Source organism: Lepisosteus oculatus, chromosome 1, assembly GCF_040954835.1.
Source record: "Lepisosteus oculatus isolate fLepOcu1 chromosome 1, fLepOcu1.hap2, whole genome shotgun sequence".
NCBI classification, from domain to species: Eukaryota; Metazoa; Chordata; class Actinopteri; order Semionotiformes; family Lepisosteidae; genus Lepisosteus; species Lepisosteus oculatus.
In genome coordinates this window covers 21,909,778-21,918,241 of record NC_090696.1, presented here as the reverse complement: position 1 = coordinate 21,918,241, position 8,464 = coordinate 21,909,778, and positions in this window count along the sequence as shown.

Sequence of the window (8,464 nt, the reverse complement as noted above, 5' to 3'; positions counted from 1 at the left end):
ACAGGTGTGTTACTTATCAAATGCAAAAACTACCTCAAGCACAGGATGTAGAATTGTAAGTCATGTGTGGGTGGAGTGCAGTTTATGTAATTTTATGTAACTCTTTCATAAAAGTAGTGCGACAAGCTGAGAATTCACAGTACTTTCCTTGAGCTTTCACAGCAATGTGCGAGACCCTCTTTAAAACAGCATACGTACATTTTATGCAGGAGAAGTAGGATACAAAGACCACGAGAAGGATGCCTAATACAGCAACTTTTGGCAGAAGAAACATGACGAGAGGGAACCACTGGGATCCATCCTGCTCCTCTGAAAATTAAAAAGAACAATTTTAATTCTAAAACACTGTGAAAACCAAGAGAATTATTTCCCATTTAAAAGTCCATTAGCTTTAGAGCCCTGGGTCTGTAGATTCATTTCACAAGTGAAATGAGTTTAATAGTTCAGCCTAGACATGGCTGTGGATGGACTCCACAGTGGGCTGTTTTCGGAGTGTTAAGTTAAAACAAAACTTGTGGTCTCCACTAGTTGAACATGTAGACCCTTTCACACTGTCCAGTGTTACACTGTACAATTAAATAAGAATAATACTGTACATATTTGCAATGCATGCCGAAGCGTACAATGTACTTTTTAGAATACTAAAAATGACTGACGGAAACAAAACCTTACATACGTATAGAGTGTAAGTTAACTGCAAGCAATGAAAGTAGAAACTAGATGTTACTACTGGGTTTAGTGCTCATTGGCCAAACAGGTTTTGAAAAAGAGAAGATGGTGGTACAGCTATTGGCAAGCAGGTGATAGCCCAGTGTGGACGTACGGGACATGGGAGGTGCGTTTCTCAAGCAGGACCATGTTAAATCTGCCAGTTGGTCAACTGGTGCAGCTGTTACAAGGCCGAGGTGATTTGAACCCCATGGGTTTCGTGCAATAATCCCAATTCTCCACACGTTCACTGTAATGTCAGTAGAAGGCCATCTGCCAAGTTTGGAGGCAGTTTGTGCTCAGGTGAGGTATGATTCAAGTATTGGCAAGTGGTGGCAAACATTAGAGTTGAAGCACAGTCCCTATTTAATCATTTTGTAACTGCCTTGTCAGTGGAATGATAAACTAGCTAGCATCACAGGGCACATTCACCCACATGTGTGACGACCTGGCGTGGGGATAGAAAGTATTGCCTAGGTGCAGGAGTAGCATCAGCGTGCAGACTGCTAGAGAGGCGAAATATGCTCTGAGTAGGTGGAGTGACTCCCCAGGCTGAGGGAATGGCAGCCCCCCAATCCTGCTATTGCAAGGAATGAGCCAGGGAGCTGCTGCAAGAGTGTAAAAGGGAGGCCAAGGGGAGATGAGAAAGGAAATGCCTTAGTGTGAGATTTATATACATAAGCGAGCAGAAGTGTGTGAGAGTAGAATCTGAACTTCCTCTTGAACTTCGATTGAAAACTCGATAAATTGATAGTGGGTAACATGGTGCTGATTCTGACACCTCTCCTTGAAGTTGAACTAAGGCACTGAACTCCCTCTGGCCATTCCTTCAGTCAGTGCAACATTCGTCAGTGCTCATTGAGGAATCCCGATTACTGTTCCATGGGAGTTCTGGATTTGTCATACAATTCAAACCCAATCCCCTATAATAACATTCCACAATTATGAGCTGTCCTTTGCCCTCACTCAAACATCTTTTTTTTGTAAGCAGCAGGAAGTTACCTAGGAGAACAGAAGTTTTCCAGTGAATTCCCAGAAGCTACTATATATTAAATTGTATCAATGATTTCACTGTTAGCAGGCAGCCAGCATTGGACGAGGTGAGTGGAATGTTTGGATCCCTGCCTTTCAGGAGTTGGGTTGGATCCTAATGAATGTGATAGGGTGATGAAATGTGTGGAAGGTATTTGATGTGACTCAGGATGAGACTGCCCAAACTCCCCCCTCACTATTGAAAGGAAGGAGCTAGAGAGCTGCCTCAAGGGTATAGATGGGGAGGCGGGGAAGATGTGGAAGAAATACACAAAGGGAAGTCCTGCAAGAATTATATTCATAGGTGAGCAGACGTGTGTGAGCTTAGGATCGAACCTTCCTCCCGAACTTCCTCTATAAACTCCATAAAGTATTGCAGTGACGTGGGAGGTGCAATTCTGAAGCAGGTCTGAAGCAGCAGCAGGTCTAAGACAATGGTAGTTTGGGTCTTGTGAGCACCATGGTCAACAAGCCACCATTGTGGTTTACGCAGAAACCCCTAAATCGCCACTTGTTCCCTGTGTCGACACTGAAATGATGTGTGGAATAACATGGCCACTTGGCCTTAACCATGAACAGTTTACAGAAAAGGCCACATGTCACCAAACATTTCCGGACCCACTTTAGAAAATTATCACAGCGACTTGTGAGGGGGAAATCAGAAGCAGTTTTGGTTGTCCATGAAATCAGGCAATTCCATTAATTCGATTTAATCAGGATAGTAGTTGCCAAGAGAGACATTTAATCAGTACAGTGGATGGCAAGTCTGAGGCAGCTTAATGCGTGAGAAGAAAACGGAGGTTTTGTGACAATATGCACGAACAACAATATGTCATATGATATGCAACGCAATGGTATGCTCGCTGGCAAGATTCTGTACTTCTTAGAGGATGTAATGATCAAATTGATTTTTGTTTAGTAAAATTACATAATATCCCTCATATTCAGATGTCTCTGATTGTTTTGTACAAGGGAAATAATGAGATAAATTTCTCACCTGTGGCAAAAAGCCTGAAACTCTGTCCAAAATACATCTGGATGTCCTTCATCCCACCACAGTAATATAGTTTCAGCAGGTCTTGTTCAGTTATGTTCTCAATTTTCAGGTCAATGGTTGGAGCCAAGGAATTCAGCACAGGAGTAAACCGAGACCTGTAGTCATCGTTTCGGTAGATAGTCCGTATTGTCGAAGGAATTTTGGATATACTAATGAGGACGGGAGTCTGGTCTGACTGATGACTAAACCACATTGTCTCATCGAACTCCCTGTTACAGGTTAAGGTGACAGTGTCCCCAGGCTGGACCCTCAGCTTCTCTGCTCCAGTGACCTTCTTCACACTGGAACCTGAAGGAACACAGTGAGAACGTAGGAAACATTGAACACTGTTGAGTGTTTAGAGTTATTCTTGGTGGTTGTTTTAGACTGCAAGCCAAAGTACAGTACTGTACCACTCACAGATATGTCCAAATGAATTTAATGGCATCTTTAAATTTTTCAAGATGTTTTTACATCAAAGATATCTATTCAAAGCCTTTTAGAGATTTCCTTAAAACACATTTCTTTAAAACAAGATATCTATCTGAAGTCCTTTTAGAGATATCTTTAAGTGAATTCTTGTTCATTTAAAATCCTGAAAGACACTGCTTTTAATATAAACCATTTTCAATTCTTATCTGCCATAATAATATCTATTAATACTGAAGAAAAAAAATGAGGTAAAAATATTTCTGTAGTTATTTGGATGTTGGATTGATGAAAAGTATTACACAAATTGTTTTAAAATAGGAGTCTGAAGCAGCAAAACTCATGCAGGTGAGGTAGTGGCTTTGTTTAAAATTAGATCATTTTCCATATTTCTAGCTGAATTTTATTAGCCTTTTCTGTGTATCAGCAAAAGACACATTCAAGTGCTGAGTGGCATTTGAAGACATTAGTTCAAATAAATTTTAGAATCTATCAGAAGGAAGATGGATCAATAGAAATAGGCTAACACTATTGATGTGCTTCTCTTTCATGAAAACATGCACATTTGCATATCAGGAATTTTAATTTGCAGTTTAAACACTGTGTTCCTTAATTTTCTTCATGCTTTCTCTAGATCATTTTATGACATCAAGAAGAGAAATGCTGAACTAGAAACACGGTTAATATCTTTCAAGTACTATGTGTGAGACAATTAAGGCACATTGCAAGAAATTGGGAAGTGAGCAAAAACATTACCCCAGCCCTTATTAAAAATGAAAGCATGGAAAAACACCATGTGAACGTGATCTGTTACATAAGAACACTTCATGTTTTTAAAATGATAAATGATATACAATGTTGCTGAAACATAACTGACCTAACAATAATGTTATAATGAGTAAATGCTCCTGATGGTTTCAGAACTTCACTTTCAAAAATTTGGTTTCCTTCCAAACACATAAGTATGGTTGTATTGTGTTTTAATGTGATGGTAGACTATACAGAGCACTCTCACCACCCCAGGAAAGACATGATGCTAAACCGGGATCTATACAGCCCCCTTGGCGGCTCTAATGACCCGGTATTCTTCTAGTGTGTCAGTGGAGCCTGTATGATGCTGCATAAATATCAGCAAATACAAGAAATAAGGGAGCAACCCGGTAATGGGATTACCATGTGGAATCAGGAACACCTGGTCACCGGCTTGAGTAATAAGAGCTCAGAGGGAGGGACTTTCCACATGAGGGAAAAGGAGCTGATCGGATAGGCTCTGTGTGGAATTAGTGACAGCTTGGGCTCATGAAGAGGCTTCTGAGAGCAGCCAGAGCCAGATAGCTGGCTGTTGGGTAGAGGCTGGTATGAGGCTGAAGGCTGAAGGGTGAAGGGTGAAGCTGATATGACACAACAAGATGTTAGACCTGAAGTACAGTAATTGGACTATGCTATATGCATGTGGCAGTGTATGGTCCTCTCTTAAGTGACTGTTGGTAGGAGTCTAAAAGAGATTGAATCCTGAATATCCCCGAAATTAACAGGTGCTCATGTGGAGGAGCTAGTTTGAGCATGGTGACGTCATCGCCCACCCTGCGCCTAGCAGGGGCCTCAGCTGGCTGGGTTGAGTGAGGTCTCCTTTAGCTCACTCAGCTGGTTCCCTGTTGTGTTACACTGGAGACCTGGGTTCGCGCCCAGGTGTTGCGAGACAAGCTGGCGGGGTGCAGCAGGGAGGCCATGAGACCATGCAGAACCGCTACGGTCACACTCTTAAAATGTGTAATTAGAGAGAACTGGCTGCTGCAGTCAGTGAAGCATGTCTGATTAAAGAGCAGTGTTCCTGGCCAAACATGATCAGCCAGACGTTGTTACTGCGTGAAACTAGTGGTGATACTCTGTGAATAACAAAAGTCCCGTTGTAGTGAACAATGTTAAGATTGGAAAACTACTTTATCCTTAATGCCTACAGTGCCATAGGGTCTCTGTGCTTAGTTGTTTTCATGAATATTGCAATTGTGACATGAAGTTAATTATCCATTGCCTACTGATAGGAGTTATACTCTTCTGCATGAGAAGGCAGCTGTAACTCAGCAAACATGACAGTGAAAGTGTTGAATCAAAAATTGTAAAAGCAACTGAGAAGGAAGATGATCATGAAGCTTTCTCTTGAAGGGGACTGGCGTGAAAGACCTAGAATCCTGAAAGAGTCTGAAAGACAGATCATGCCAGTATGTTGCACAATTCTAGTTTAGTTTTGTGGTCATTTTGTAATTACCGCTTAATTTAGTAATGTTACATATGGCACCACCGTGTACAGTATATGTTTAAAAACCTCAATAATCTTTCATGAATCATCACAAAGGCATGGGTGTTAATGCTTCTCCAATCCTGGGCCCTGGGTCTGATTCTGTGTGGAGTTTACCTGTTCTGCCAAAGTCCACACAGGTTTTCTCTCAATTCTTCCTCTCACATTCCAAAGGCATGCTGTCTGGGTGAACTCCTAGTAATATATACTGTACTTACCCAGTGACAGATGAGCATCCTGCCTGCGGTTTGGCCCACCTCCCATAAGAGGCCAAACGGCCTCCCCTCATCTCTAACTTTTTTAGCCTGTTTGGTTGTTGAAGCGAATTATTCTAAGAATCTTATCCAGCCATTTCCTGAAAGAAGCCATGTAACGGCTTCACCAACATGGCTGGCCAGCTGATTCCATCTCCAAGTACCCTTTATTATTTGTTAATTATTTCTACATTGGATTGTCAGAAAACCCTTGATTAAAATAATATTATTACTCACTGGAAACCCTTCAGCACAGGGGATCCCCTAGCCCTGGTCTTTGAGAGCCCCAATTTCATTAGTCCTATTGATCACCTGCTCCTAAGGACTGAAAACAACTGTTACTGACTTTTGTTTAATTAAGAAATTAGAGGACTGAACAGCGCTCGCTTTGTAATTGCAAATGATCTTTACAAACCTTACATTAACAAATCACCCGCTTGTTCAATTACAATAAACCTGTTCCAGATATTTAGTAATGGGGGATTAAATAGTGTTACTCAAAACCTGCTGGACTTGGATGGGAGCTCCCAGGGAATACTGTTTGCATGTTATACTTACAGTACCTTTGGGCGGTATTTGATAGTAATATTTGCATGAATTATTATTATTATATGTAAAAGACATTACTATGTTGATAAAATCCGGAGGTAACTAAGTGTTGTCTGGGAAGCAGTGCCTACATTTGAGGTTCCTTGTGAATTTCACTTGTACTGTGTTTATCATCCCACGATAACCTTTGCTCTATTGTGAAAGTAGTACCGTACATTCTGAATGATCAACTAATTTAAATTAATTTGAGGAACTCCTAAAGTCAATAAATCCCCAGAGATTTTTTTTTTGAAAATAATTATAACCAAGGTATCGAGTTAATCGTATTGCACAGCACACGAGAAGAATAAATCAACCATACTGTTGATAAATGGTATATTTGTTAGTTTTTATTTACTACTGAACAAACGCAAAAGGGGTCTAACCTGTACACTGTATATACAGTATATGTATTATTGGAGAGAAAAAAACAAACACTTCATTTCCGTTTTTAGAGTGCTTTGGAATTCCCTTCTGAACACGTTAGACATTTCGATCTGCTGGTCATTTAGTCATTTAATCTGTCCCAGGGAAATTCAATTCGCTCGTAGCAGCAGCCTGACTCTCATTGGCCGCACTTGATACGGTATTTTTGTTTTGGCAAATTTGTAGCGTTTTACGCGTTCCTTTCTTTCATATCAAGGGAGATCTAGAAACTCCATATTTTCTCAAAGTATCTTGAATTTTACAAAAAGATGTGGTCTCCGTAAATCGTTTACATCCATTATTATAGTTTAAGCAACATTTCGCGAAGAAATATATTGAAGCAAGGTCGTAATAAAATACTAAACTTACAAAACACGAAGAGAAGAAGCACTATCTTCATTTCCGACTAAGAGAAGCTCCGCTTTCGAATTTAACAGGGGGCAGGTGCAGTAGGTGCTGACACTGGTACTGAGCGAATGTGAGGAGGTGGGCTGATAGGGCGAAAAATGTGCAACTGTTTCATTACCAACATATCGGTTGGTTGCGCATATGAAATCAAATCTGCTCTATTACTGCAGATTATTTCAATGACAAACAGGAAGAGCACGTTAAGTTTCCGTTCGGAATAATGCCATTTAAAGTCCTCTTCATTTGATCACTACACAACCACTCATAAACCAAAACGTGTAAAATATGCTGAATATTAGCGTTTTTCTCTTTGAGCTGTTATCAAACCAACAGGGACTTGATAGTTCAAAGCAAATCATTTACTTCAACCTTTCAATTGTCCTTATGTTTTAAAAGTACAAAACCAAACCCAATTAAATCCAATTAAAGAAACTATTGTAAATATCTGTACCTTTAGCAACAAAGAGACTACTATGTAGCACCCTCTAGAGTTCCTACAGTACATTAGTCACTTGAGGTCCTACAAAGAATCTCAGACACCCATCCCCACATTTACAGTAGATTGCTACACTCTTGAAATACATTGCATCCTATGTAAAGTGCTCTCTAGAAGAATTTCAAAAAAGCATATGTGAGGTTTTAAGAGGTACTGTGAGGTTTTAAAATTCCTCACAAACCACAACATTCTGATAGTTTGAAGAACAAGACTTACTTCGTTTGTAAAGTTGTTTTAATCATGTTTTGAGTGTCACTCATCACTGCTAACGGTGATTCCCAGTGCTTTGTAAAAGTATTCACCCTCTGTCAATGATCTCTTATTTTTGCTGTATTTCAAAAGCACACACATTTGTGAAGTGAATATTGCCATCAAAACCTGACCAGTTATGGGTGAAAGAAGTTACATGTCAGCAGAAACTGCAAAGTAAATCAAAAACTAAAACAGGCTGATTGCATAAGTATTCAGCACCTTTGCTAAGGGTAACCTTCATTAGCACAAAATTACTTTAATGAGTCACGCAATGAGTTGACACATTTAGTTAATGCCCTGTCATAGTAGTTGTTCGCACAATTTGTAGATAAGTAGATAATGGTGTATTGTTGTTACACTCTGTATAGGTCTCTGTAAGGTGTCTCAGTTAGATGGTGAATCTCAAACAGAGATTGAACCATGAAGACAAAGGATCTGTCAAAATAACTCTGGGATAAAGTTGTATAAGGAGAAGGGTGTAGAAATACTTCAAAGACAAAGAATATATCTCTGGGCATGATGATGTAAATCAATAAGAA